The sequence below is a fragment of the Euprymna scolopes genome, chromosome 9 (assembly GCF_053919585.1).
Source record: "Euprymna scolopes isolate OS-2025 chromosome 9, ASM5391958v1, whole genome shotgun sequence".
NCBI classification, from domain to species: domain Eukaryota; kingdom Metazoa; phylum Mollusca; class Cephalopoda; order Sepiida; family Sepiolidae; genus Euprymna; species Euprymna scolopes.
This window is the reverse complement of record NC_136490.1, coordinates 99634293-99649447: the sequence shown is the minus strand read 5'-3', so window position 1 is coordinate 99649447 and position 15155 is coordinate 99634293. Positions and strand designations below refer to the sequence as shown.

At 32.2% G+C, this 15155-nt stretch overlaps 1 pseudogene; it reads left to right on the top strand.

Annotated features, from left to right (window-relative positions):
* Positions 1-207: 207 nt before the first annotated feature.
* On the top strand, positions 208-305 carry LOC145285366 (U2 spliceosomal RNA; annotated as a pseudogene).
* The last annotated feature ends 14850 nt before the right edge of the window (positions 306-15155 follow it).

Below are 15155 nucleotides of genomic sequence, written 5' to 3'. Positions count from 1 at the left end.
ATCCCACCATTTTTCAGCGGCCTTGGCAACAGATCTAATGTACGTGTTCGATCTCAGATCAGGAGTAAAGGTCAAGCCCAGAAGTTTGTCAAAACATGGAGCCTCGTCAAGATGAGAGCCATTAATGATCTATAAGTGTCAGTTTTCTTTAAAACATTCCATTTTACTGTTAGTGATCGCTGTTGAGGCAAAGCTAATAAAAATGATTTGTCTTTCTTGGCTTTTTGGCTAAGATCAAAGTGTAGTATCTGTTCTTCACGTGCTAGATTTCAATTTCTTCTCTCTCAGTGGAAGTGAAATCCTTTACGACGAAGAGATTTTTTCTCCGCGTTAAAAAACAACACTGGTATCTAAATCTGTCCCGTGGAGAGGCATTGTGAATAGGTACTATGTTTAATGTAACAAAGTTTTAATATTTAAAAAGTAACTGGAAAAGTTATTTCTGATTTAATTACAAAATGCCCTTGAAATGTCACTTCTGATTAATTATATAATGCCCTGGAAAATGTCCATTCTGATGTTTTTTTTTTTTTACTTTCCTCCCCACAAGGGCGGAATTGGATATGAGGTCGGTCATATATTTAGGGGAAACCAGCTCCCCAAAGGTCAATAACAAAAATAAAAATTGTATCAGTAATGAAGGATTTCTCTTCAATTAACCAAGACCAAAAAAGGAGGGATTTAAGTAACTGGAATGCTGAAACTCACACTACACTCAGAAATTCATGTTGAAGCAATGGTTGCCTAATCTCTAACCGTGTTAATGTTTATATGTATTACTTCGAAAAGCTGCTGAAACAGCTTTTGATTTAAACATTACTTTATTTCAAGTATATTTTAAGCAGTGGGTTACGGGATATGAAGTCATTCCAGGAAATTACTGAAACCGTTTACGATTTAAACATTACTTTATTTCATGTATATTTTTAACAGTGGGATGGGTAATATTAAATCCGTCCCGAAAATGGCTGAAACCATTTACGCATTACACATTACTTTATTTAATGTATATTTTTAACATTGGGGTGGGAAATATAAAGTCGGTTACGGAAATGGCTGCAACCATTTACGTTTTGGACATTACTTTATTTAATGTATATTTTTAACTGTAGGATGGGAGAAAAGAAGTCGCTCCCGTAAATGGCTGAAGCATTTTCCGATTTATACATTACTTTATTTCATGTATATTTTTAGCAGTGGGTTTGGAATATAAAGTCGGTCCCGGAAATGGCTGAAACAGTTTACTATTTAGAGATTACATGATTTTATGTATATTTTTAGCAGTGGCTTGGGGATATAAAGTCAGTCCTGAAAATGGCTGAAACAGTTTACGATTAAAACATTACTTTATTTCATGTATATTTTCAACAATTGGGTGGCGGATATGAAGTCAGTCCCGGGATTGAATGAGATGTGCAAATATATACTATCAGAAAGCGTCAGCTAGTATTGATGAGATAGGTGGAAAACATAGAGTAGCAAAATACTCAGCGTCGCTCAGGATCGGATGAGATAGGTGAATGATATATATTAGCAGAATATGCGGCGTCACCTGGAATTAGATAAGATAGGTGAAACATATATACTATGAGAATACCCAGAATTTATTGATTTGTTTGTAATGATATAATAATCCCAGGCAATATATCAACGTTATAATTAAGTAAGGGGGAGCGACATAGTGCGTTAAAGTTATGAAAATTATTGTCAAAATTAGTAACATATCCAAGAATTATAAAAAATGATGAAATGTGAGTTACTTGATTGCGGTGTTTGTAATGATATAATAAGCCCAGATAATATATCAAATATATTATATAAGTAGGAGTGAAAGACATCATGTGGGATTTTAATTATAAAATTTAATTTCGAAATTAGTAACATATCCAGGATTATGAACAATGATTAAATGCAAGTTAATCGAGTGTATGTTTATAATAAAATAATCAGCCCAGGAAATATATCAAAGTAATTATGTTAGTAAGAGAGGGCGATAAGGATGGTTTAAATTATGAAAAAATAATTGTCGAAATTAGTAACATATCCAAGAATTATGAAAAATGTAATATGTTTTAATGCATTAGTGTGTTTGCAATGAAATAATCAGACCAGACAATACATCAAAGTTATTATTTTAGTAAGTGAGGCGATGATGTGGGTTAAAATGATGAAAAATGATTGTCGACATTAGTAACATATCCAAAAATTATGAAAAATGACAAAATGTGAGTTAATTGATTGGTGTGTTTGAAATAATCATCCCAGATAATGTATCAAAGTTATTATTTTAGTAGTAGGGGGTTGATAATGTGGCTTAAAAATATTTAAAATAATTGTCAAAATGAGTAACACATTCCACAATTAAGAACAATGATTAAGTATGAGTTAATTGATTGTTGTGTTTTTTATGAATTGATCAGCCCAGACAATAAGTCAAAGTCATTTTTTAGTAAGAGAGGGCGACGAGGATAGTTTAAATGATAAAAAAATATTGTCGAAATTAGTAACATATCCAAGAATTACGAAATATGATTTAATTGATTAGTGTGTTCATAATAAAATAATCAGCCGAGACAATATATCAAAGTTATTATATAAGTAAAGGGGAAGGAGATAAGGAGGGGTTGAATTATGAAAAATTATTGTCGAAATTAGTAACATATCCAAGAATTACGAAAAAATGATGAAATATTAGATAATTTATTGTTGTGTTTGTGATGAAATAATCAGCCTATACAATATATCAAAGTTATAATTTAGTAAAGAAGAGAGGGTGAAAATGTGGGTTAAAATTATGAAAAATGATTGTCGAAAGTAACATACCCAAGAATGATGAAACATGATTTAATGTGATTTCATGCATTAGTGTGTTTGTAATAAAATAATAAACACAGAGAATATTTCAAAGTTATTATTTTATTAAGGAGGAGGCGATAATGTGGGTATAAATTATGAAAAATGATTGTCGAAATTAGTAACATACCCAAGAATTATGAAAAATGATGAAATGGAGGTTAATTGATTAGTGTTGGTAATGAAATAATCAGCCCAGCAAATGTATCAAAGTTATTATTTTAGTAAGGTTGGGCGAGAACGTTGGTTTAAATTATAAAAAAATATTGTAAAAATTAGTAACATATCCAAGCATTACGAAAAATGAAATGTGAGTTGATTGATGTGTGTGTTTGTAATGAAATAATCAGCGTAAACAATATATCAAAGTCATTTTAGTCAGGTGTGCGATATGGTTAGTTTAAATGATGAAAATTGTCAAAATTAGTACCATATCCAAGAATTATTAAAAATGAGGAAATGTGAGTTAATTGATAGTTGTGTTTTTTTTATAAAATAATCAGCCAATACAATATTTAATATTTTAGTAAAAGGGAGGGGCGATAATCAGCCAATACAATTTAATAGTTTAGTAAAAGGGATGGGCGATAATGTGGGTTGAAATTATGAAAAATTATGTTCGAACATAGTAACATATTCAATAATTATGAAAAATGATAAAATGTGAGTTAATTGACCGGTGTGTTTGTAATGAAATAATGATCCCAGGAAATATATCAAAGTTATTATTTTAGTAAGGGGGGGGTGATACAGTTTTAATAAAAAAGTAGACTAATATGATCCTGCCTTCATTCATGCTGAACAGAACGCTCACAGCATGCCCAGCAACAATATATTATATATGAAAAATGCTGCTGTGGAATTTCCACAGGTCGCGCTAGTTATTATTATTATTAGATAATACACACAAACATAAATATGTATTTATTTTTTATAAACAAAATGTGGAAAATGTAATGTTGATTCAACGCTCAAATCACTGGCGAGCATGGTCCTGGATATTACCTGAAACTATATCCGATGGTGAGGCCCCACCTTGCGGGCCTTGGGGAGTGTGGAGCCACCCTTTAATTGCCATTGCTCCCAGGTCCACTCTGACCCGGAGAGGTAGTACCTGTTAGGGTCCCAACTATGGGTTAAATAGAATCTGACTTTAAAAAAATATACCCCATTAAAAATCGTTCCTCAAAATAACTAGATTCGGCATTAAATAACCTGAAAAAGGTTGATATGCCGTAAAACAAAAACAACCAACCAACTGGCGACCATTTATATGATGTATGAGTTGTCCTTTTATTTGTTTAGTAATTATTGTCCGTTCTACTTTTAATGAGTGGAGTTCATCCTTATTATTTCTGTAGGAGACAGGAAAACGTATTCTAATCAGATATGTTGACATGTTATTTTGTTTCTTACGCGGAAGCGTAGAAATACTTGGTGTGCCCATAGCGCGAAGTTACACGATATGAACCTGTAAATCTTAGTAGTTAAAAAGAAAAGAAAACTGAAATCTGCACTTTCAACAACCATCTCTTATTCAATGTCTCTTAGTAGTCAACTATCAAAAGCGATGTGCCTGAGAAAACGAGGAAGCAAATGCTGTTTGCTAAATCATTGGATTGTTAAATTAGTCGTGTGCGGAAATTCCTGCAGAATCTTTTAGTCTTTGTTATGTCATTAATAAATGTGCCGGAGATAAATGTATATCTAAACTGACTTGATCTGCTTGGAGTTTGGTGTATCTCCTAAGATTACTGTATCATCGGACGGTGCATAATACCGGAGTTGTTGCATTGTTATTTGATCAATGCAGTATGAACCAAGCTATAATTCCCGATGGGGGTATTTCGATGGAATATTCGTCAGAACGGCTATATTGTTTTTTTTATTAATTTATTGTTTGCTTAGAAACTGATTATTCTCTGTGTGTTGTCTTTCAACCTACATAGCGAGCTATTCTACATCTTCTTAATCCTACATGAAAAGCATTATAAAGAGAAACTTCATCTCAGTTGCTTAAATTCTAATGCAGAACGCTAATAAAAGGTATTCTTTTTTTTTTTCAATATTAGTGATGTGCGTTTAACCATTCTCTGTAAACTTATAGAGCACTTAACCGGGCCTAAACTTCCAATGTGACCTTAAATCAGCGCACTTGTTCTACCAGTTATTTCATAATAAAAGATAACTTAAATATCTCAGCAAGACCTGGACTTTCCTCAAAACCAATCACATCGTATTGTTTTCGTACATACATGGCAGTTTTCTATTTAAAAAAGAAACGTTCAAATATCCTTACATATGATTTCGACTATCACTGACGTCATCGTATTCATCTTTAATCTTACTCGTCAAAGCTATGACTGGATTTTTATCTTTGAAAGTATATCTGACAACACTGATCAAATCCTATCTTGTTACTCTTCTTGCACATTCATGTCCAGGATGATTTCTTTACTTTACAATCTTGAATGACTTGTCTACTTAAACAATGCGGGATAAAGGAAGGCCGTTTTATTTTTTCGATTTCCTCCATCGTTGTTTAACAAAAGTTATTGGCAAGTCTATATGCCTAATGCCAACACTGTTTAAGTATTCTGAATCTTTCCAACTTGCACTTGTCTGCAATAATCCGCTGTTTTCTCTAGGTTGGGATCATGCGATTGTGGAGTTATCTTAGTTAAATTCAACGCAAAAAAGTAACAAAACGTCTAATATTCTTCTCCTGCATCCAGAGTATAGATATTCCTAGAGGAATAAAAAGCATTTTGAATTAAAATGTCAAATTGTAGATAAAGCTAGAAAGTATAAACCGAGCAACTCAAAATATATAATCTTTGCTTACATGACGCACACCACGTCGTGAATTCTAAAGAAGTAAGTTTAAACATAAAGTTAGATGTTATATAAAGCTGTCTTCACAGAAATAAATTACTGGTATATAGCTTAAAACTAAATTAAAATAAATTTGAAAATGAAAAAAATAATTACTGAAGATGTTTTGTGGGTAAAATAGAAGTGAAGCTAGCGAATGCTTCAATTTAATGCTGTTTTCAAATAAATAAATAAATAAGATATATCATCAACTTAACATATAGAAACTAAAATGATTATAACATAAAAAAAAGAAATATAATTAATTTTTGTTTTAATAATAGTTATGCATAATAAACTAGCATCCATATGCTTTTAATAGCACGAAAATCAGGATAGATTAAAATAAATTTAATCAAAATATGAAGTTAGAGAAAACTAAGTATACAGTTTGGAAAGATATTATTATAAAGAAAATTATGCACGAATCATAAATTTAAAATTAATCAAAGCTAATTAATCAATGCTAAAGTATGTATTTAAAAATAATTAATTTAATGTCGACTAATTTATAAATTAGTAGGAATTGACTTAATTTGAAGCGCAGATTTTCCGCATTATAAAAAATGGGAAAGATAATAAATTAATATTGATCGATCATGATGAGAATTGGATAGATCCATTTAAAATTTATATTATTAGCATAATAAGCATGCGATAACGATAAATTGTAATTAATAATATTTAGTTACCTTTCAAACACAAATCCTTTTTAAGAAATATAAAGCTAAGCAAAATCTAATCATTAAATGATAGTATGTAAACAAAGTTTCTACGAATCTATCGAATATTGTGTAAGAAATAATCGAGGATATAAATATAGATTGTATTTGAAAATCAATTAAATAATTAAATTGAGGAAGAAGAATAACTATTAAGATAAAATAAGTACAAAGGATTAAATTAATATTAAAATAGATTGAAATATCAGTTAAAAAGTAGAAATACGAAAACGTGGCGATTACGAAATACGAAGGCTATCGGAAAATAAAAGAAAAACAATAAGACTATATAAAAATGGTGTATAGGTGTGTCCAACTGTTTGTTGTTGTTTTTTTTCAAACCTATATATTATGAATGCATCCATTCATGTATAAATAGTGCATTTGAACGTCTGAAGAGTAGATGTTTTTGAATATTTTAAAATTATATAATATTTAAAATTATCCAAACATTTATGAAGCAATTGCAAAGCATGAGAAAAATACACAATAAGATGGTCTCATTTCATATTTTGTCGTCTAGATTTATGTGAAAATATTATAGGCATGATCGATTATGAATACTGATAATCATGAAGCTTAAATAATTTTGTCTTTAATTTTATTGGTTTATGAAGCTTAAATAATTGAGTTCAATATTTTTCTCTTCAATTTTATTGGTTAATGAACATCATCGGAATTATAAAATTAAAATCTTTGTTAAAAAATCCTATTAAGGTAACTATATATATATATATATATATATATATATATATATATATATATATATATAGTAAAGCTTGTCGTTGTACGATTTTCTTCAATGCATAATATATTGTATACTTCTTTTTAAACTTTCTAAGAAATATCTGTTAAAACCCACATCAGTTAACCAAAGAGCTTTTTTTCTCTCTCCGATAACTCAGAACATTTTCACAATAGCAAACAATAATAGACTTACTTAGATTCACCCCATTAGGTCTCTGACAACAAAAGTAACTGCGAATAATTGAAAAGCCCGCCACTAGTGCTAACAGAAAAAAAAGAAAGAAACAAGTCCGCAGTCCCCACCATTTACACCGCTCCATCTTCCCGGACTTTTGTAAACCCATTATTGAGACCTCACCTTTCCATACCGAATCAAACTGAGTCACGTCGCTGCTGTCCAACCACGTCTCCTCTTCTCAAACAACAACATTGGGGGGCGTCATTAGCGGCCGTCAACTCCCAGTGCAACGATCACATTTACGTGGACACGTGATTTATTACCGTCGACGGACTCTTTGTCGTGCACAACGAGTTGTGAAATGAAGAGAAACTTCTGTTTGTCCGTTTTCGGATAAGGGAACCATTGCCATTGAATCTGTAAAGTAACCGAACTAATCGAGGAAACGTTGAATGTGTCTATGTTTGTATCCCGACGCGCGCTGGCTGCCTGATACGCATCTGCAGAGATTTATTAAAGTTTTAATAATAATCAGCTGGCCATCCTGGCTCCGAAACAGTTTCGTAAATCTTGCTACTTCCGTTACTTGAAGCAAATATTTTAAATAGTAAACGCTATGCTTCCGAATTTTGTAGAGAGCGATTAACAATGAGTGCGCTTTTTTATGCGGACTCTTATTGGCTATCTTCAGACAGTGCTCACCGGGACCTTTAGAGACTCAACGCTCCTATTTACTGCGCTTGCAGCCCTTGGGTTTCACTCAAACTCAAACAGGCTAGAGGATTCGTTGGCTGACACTTGGTGTGAATAGAAAGCACTAATTACAGGGGATAAGTTATAAGACTAAGCATTCCTATCCTGTTGTTGTAAATCGCTCGAAGAAAGCCAGACGATGAGTTGGTCGAAAAGTGAGGAAATAATAACTATATAGATGAGCATAAGAGCCCAAAAAAGAATACATACACTGTTGAGAGTTTTAAAAGTTTTGCAATAATCAACTTACTTCGCAACTCCAAAGCGTTTTCATAAAAATCGCTGCTCCCTCTACTTTAAATAATAGAAAATTTATGATATTTGAGATGATTGATAAGATTTATTGTTTTAATCTTTGTACGCTTGCAGTATTTGACCCGAATAATAGGCGTATTCCGTCAGTTATGGCTCGGGTTCGACCGCAAAACGAAGGATTAAGCCGAATGCTGTTCAAATGTTGAAACGTACCAAACCTTCTAATATTAAACATATATATTCCGCCAGGAACAAAAAGCAACAACAAATCAGGTTAAAACGATGCTAAACGAAGCAAAACAGAATGCAGAACCAACCGAGAGATTGTAGGTGCATATCTAATTTAATTTATGGAAAACAAAACATTTGTTGACAAAAAACAATGCTAACTTTCCTTGAAGAATAAATCTGTAGTTTCACCTAACAAGTTACGATTTTCGTACGAATCTCTCCGCTTTTCTTCTGTTGACAATAAAAACTCGTTCTGCAAATGTTCATCTGGAAAAAACATTATACGCTTTCTTGAACAAATAGACTGCCATTTCACTTAACAATTTACGGTTTAAAAAAGTGCATCCAAATCAAATACTGCAAAACTGCTGAATCATTAAAACTAATACACTCATCTTTAATGTTATTATCACAGCGGTTTATTACTTTATGAAACATAGTCGTTAGAATGTAAAATGCTTGATACGTAAAAACGGAAAAACATCACGCTGTTTCCCATTTTCATATATATTTGATCACAGTCACGATTTAATATAATGATTGTGCTTTTTTTTCAGATGAGACTTGATAATGCATATTAGATAAAATATTCGTTCTAAATTTCTCACCTTTTGTGTTATCTTAAAAATACTTCCACCGATATAACCGCTGACCTTCTGTAGGTGTGTATTGAAAATGGCTCGTCAGAAGAAGAGAAAAAACAAAATTGTTTTCACAATTCAGTTACAGGATAAGTCCTTACGAATGTCAGAAGTTACATCTGCCGAAACATTTTGAGAATAAGCCTCAATATGTTATTAGTCCGACAATCTAAATAAATAGTTCATGTATACATTTTGAAATCATACATATCGATTCATAAGTTGGGAAACACGATGCAAATATTTGAATATAAACGTAGAGAAACAGAAAGGTAAGAAGAAATCAGTTCGTCTCTGTCATAGGTGATTATCTAGGGGAGTTTACCATATAAAGTAGAAATAGAACACAACTCGTTTAAAATGATCTTTTCTCCCCCAAAACCAAAACTCGATATTTCTAAATATAAATATGTTATATTAATAATTTAATGAAAAATAATTTAAACAAGTGAACATGCATGCCCCCCCGTGATTTCAGAGTGAACGGGCCATAAAAAATGACTAAGTCCATCATTTGCCCCTCCCTTCATGTAGCCCTTAAAGTCCCCAGGGGACGTCAAATCCTGGTGAAAATAAACACACAGTGCAGTTTATGCCTTAACATATATAAATTAGAGTTCTGCACCATGCAAAAATAAAAAAATGATTAAGTCCGTCATTTTCCCCCTCCCCATTTAGCCCCAAAGTCCTCATGACCTTAACATATTTAAATTTGAATTCAGCGCTGTGCAAAACTGCTTAATAGACATACAATTTTGGACAAATATGGTAAAATAGTTCAAAAAAATTAAGTGTTTTTATTACCTCTAACAGAGCCCCTAGGACACACACAAGAGTTATCGCGAAGTATAGACAATCAAAATTACATAGAAATCAGTTAGTTACAACTTTTCAGAAAGTTTTATAAAAATTCAAGGCATCAATATTTTTTTAATAAGCAGAAAAGTCTCAATTTTAGCTATTGTAACCCGAAAGGCACCCCTGGGAGGGAGCAGGAGTTTTCCCGGAAAATCCATTCTGTTACATTTTTCTCGTATCATGTTTAATGTTTGTGCTAAGTTTAAAAAAAATCCTAGGCGTAATTATTGAGAAAAGTGCGGACAGACGAACGGAAAAGGTTGATTTTACAGGCCCACACTCCTTTTATCGGAGGACCAAAAATATAGTTCATTAGGACATCACAAAAAATGTATAAGTTTGTAACATAGTTGTTACATGTCAACACTCAGGATCCATATGTTACATGCAGACAATTGCAAGATAATAAAGATAAAAAAGAAATCGACCCACTATTTTTCTGTTGAAACAACATACCTTTATTTACAGGTACTTCCGGAATAACGCGCCGCTTGTTCAAAAGAGCTCTCCCAATCTAAAGTTCTTAACAATGCTCTATCTCTCAAACACGGGAAACTATCTTTGTATGACCAGATTTAAGACACGTCTTCCCTTGTCGCTTTAGGACAGCGTATGAAACACGGATATCTCTGTCTATCGGGACCACGTCTTTTTAAAAATATTTTTCTTACTTTCTTCCTCGCTGTGACCTCACCTTGCACACGGCTCGTTTTTTTTTTTTTTGTTTCAGCTGCTGCGACTCCGCGCTGTTATAAGCGCATCCACGTTCTGTTACACTGAATTGTTCCGTTGAATAGGAGTTATATATAGTTAATTTTCTCACTATAGTGAAAGACATGTAAGTCCTTCACGGTCATCCAGAGATGAAAAATCATTTTATATCGGAAGAATTCTAATTTATGTCCCACTTTAAGTTATTCTTTACATGGCGCTTTTTACTCCCAACATTACAAACTGTCCTTGGCTTTATTTTTCCTCCTGAGTTTGCACGCAAATAGGACATTTTGATAGTGGTAACTAAATGTTAAAAACAGATTTTATAAAGATTCGAATTAATAATTTATATGTATTTATTAAAATGCATTTCTGATAAGATTACCTTTCCCATGGGCAACGATAATGATTCTCTTTCTTATTGATCCAAACTATTGCTTCGGCATTTCCATTTAATAGATTTTCCTTGTAGTAATTTTAATCTAATTATCTTATTATAAACATACTAGGGGCGTTCCAAAATTAATGTGTTTTGTATTGTGTCTGAATAGATGAAACGGGATTGCAAATTGCATTGTTATGATGACTGAACCTATGCATTCCTGCTCTGCTATTTTCATCTTTTAGTAGCTGCTATGAACGGTGTGAGATGCAAAGTAACATAACCTGTCATTTATGTGTGTCAGAAGCAGAGATTCCTCATTGAAAGTGCATTGAGAATAGTGGTGACTATGTAGAAAAATAAACTATGGATCAGAAAAGTTCGCTTGTTTAAACGGTGCCACTCTTGTCTTCGTAGCTGTTCAACGCTAGGAGGCTTTTCTTTCGGAACAGCCCTCGTATGACAAAGTGTGTTCCGGACACCCATGCACATGCACATAGACTTAAATGTTTGCAAAAAAAAATGCAGTGAGAATGATAGTGACTATATAGAAAAATAAATTCCGGAGCACACTAAGTGGCTTGCTTTAATTGTTCTACTGTCGTCTTTGTAGCCCTTCAACTTACATTGTTAAAAAAGATGTGTTACATTATGAACGAACACATAAGTAAAGATTGAAGTGTGTTTTTTCTGTTTTTTTTATAATGGATTACGATGATCAAGTTTGGAAATTCACTCGAGAATAAGAGTTTTTCAGTTTGTCAGATGATCCGTGACACAACGATGTCGGAAATTGATCAAATTGTGATTACTTAACATTAAAGCTCGGTAAGAATGTGTATACACAAATACTTTAAGACGACAATGTTGTAATTATCTGGGAAGCAGCTCCGTTACATCGTTTCTCACCTGCGGGTAATCCTCGGAAAATAGCTTTACGCATGGAAAACAACTTCAGTTTAACGCAGAAAAAGGAGGAAAAATTATTCATAGTGCTTTATGAGTATTTCTGTAAATAAGATTCAGGGAAAACAAGAGATTTTGTAGATTTCAAACAGCTACAATGAAATTATCAGGTGCAAAGTTTTTGCTGATTTATATTTTCAATTTGAAAATAAAGAAAAAGTGCGTGGTTTTCTTAATCTTTATTCGTAATAATAACGATTGCGACCTGTATAACGAGCTTACGATTACCTCGCTAGTAATATTCTTTAGTTTGGTATTCATGGGAAATATGAATGACCTCATATTCAATCTCCTTTAGAGATGTAAATCTAAATCTTTCAGAATGCTTTTCTAATCCTCTAAATGAGTGATAACCCGTGAGAGCTAATTCGGAGAATATGACAGATGAAGCAAAAATTCAAAACCAAATGCTTCTATAGATCTGTAGGCAACGGTCCTGTTGTGGGGACCCACACAATCATGATGAAATATGACACAAATTTCGTTGACTTAACCATGGGTAAAAAATATTGTAGAACAATACGAATGATTGTTTAATGATCTAAAGTAAAATGGTATATATTAATCATCGCGATATGTTCACGTAATAACAATCGGCAAACTTTGCATACGCCATGATGACAATACAGTTAAAAAGGATTAACTTTCAGAAAGGGAATGTATATTTACAAGGAAATTGAAGACGATCTTATGGTATTGATTCATAGGTGACGGACAACGTTGTTAAACATGTAAGGCGGTAAAACCATTTGTAAATCCAATTGATGGCATTAACATTAACCCTACATTTCGATCGAAGAATCGAGAACGGGAACAATAGGAGAAATAATTAACTCCGGGTGAAAATTGCTAAAATTAAATTGTAATCAAGGAATATAAGGCGATATATATATATATATATATATATATATATATATATATATATATATATATGTGTGTGTGTGTGTGTGTGTGTGTGTGTGTGGGTGTGTGTAAACGAATATCAGCAGCAACATATTTCTGTTATATGATCTAGGGACTCAACCCAGGCAGACAAGAACTCTCGGCTGTTTGATTGTCATTTTGTAACATAAATAAAACTTTGTTGATTAAACAGTTTGCGGTTGATTACACAAATTCCAATCATCAGAGTGTATACTTTTTGTAAAAGTTCATCTATAACGAAATATTATTCTTTGTCAAGACAGAAAATACTGATCTAAACAGCAGCACATCAGATGTAACAAGGCTAGTTTAACTTATAAAACACGCACACACAAACACACACACAAACACACACACACACACACACATATATATTAACTTATTAACCCTTATATTAAATACATTGTTAAACCAATTATGAAATAAACGCTAAATCTTTACCAATAACAGTGACTAAAAATGTTTGAAATCTAATCGATTAAAGTAATAACCCGAAATATATGAAATAAAACGCTCGTATTTTCTCATGATGACATTAGTATCTATTTACTTACGACTGACAATAAGTATCTACCTACTCACTAGCTTTAGTGGAATATGAGTTTTTCACTCCACCTGATGGTAAGTGTTATTTCTGCCTACACATATAGAGTTCGTACTTTGCGTGCATTCTCATTACCAACGACCCAGAAGAGACCACAAAGAAATACGGGTGATCATGAAAATGCCACATCAAATTAGATTTGAAACGTCTCATTACGAGATGTTGTCGATATAGAAGTGAGAACAGAAGTAACAACATAATAGGCTAGTTAATCATTCTGGCAGATAATTAAGAGAATACAACGTATCTAAGATTATTTGAAAACACACATATGAGTACACGAAAACTCATCATATATTACAAAAATCTACAAAAAATTCAGTATATATATATATATATATATATATATATATATATATATATAAGCCTGACGAATTCTCACAAGAATGAACGCGGAATATTCTGTATAACTTAATTGCCATATATATTTCCATAATTTATATTTATATATATATATATACACACACACACACACATATATATATATATATATATATATATATATATATATATATATATATATATATATATATATATAAAGGGTATTTTCTTTTTTATGACGTCGTCTGAGGAAGTCCCATTGCCTGAAACAGATGGCTGCTTGTAGCGAAAAAATTGTAACTGTTTACTTTCGAATAAATAATAAAAAAATATTCCTCTCTTGAAATTGAGCATTAGCTAACAACGTCGTTGTATTCAATTTTCATTACTTTTGAACATCTTAAACCTGAATTTATATATGTGTGCGTGTGTGTGTTTGTTTGTGTGTGTATTTGTGTGTGTAAAAATGAAAAGGTTAAAGCAATAACTGTAACAGTAGTTTTAAATCTTAAAGAATGTCCTATCTTCGAAACGGAGTAGGTACCAGTAAATACACATTTTTGATGGTCAGTCGAGCGCTTAGATGGACTTCAAAAAATCTATTATCAATGTTACTCAAACTTCATGTGGAAAAATTTTTAAATCAATTAATTTTCTCCAATAAAACTAAATCAAAATGTTTTACGCAGAATATGCGAGTGTCGATGGACGCATCCCTTAACTCCTAAGGCTCGAAACATGGAATTTGGCGTGTTGCCGAGCATACGCATTTATACTAATAATGAGTGGTTATTATGGGCAAAAAATATGTAAAAACATATGCACAGAGCTATTATATATAAAAACACAATATTTAAATGTAGAAATTTACAAAATAATAATAATTAATTCATGTTACTCACCGTTTTACCACAAATCCATAATCATACTTTTATTTATTTAACAGATATTTTTGCGCATGGAAACACAAACACGCGCACACACACGCACACACACACACACACACACACACACACACGCACACACAACATATATACACTGCGTATCAAATTATTTACGAGGTTACATTTTTGTAAATATTGAAGGAAAGAGTGAATAAAAATCTATGAAACTTTGGAGAAGTGTTTACAAT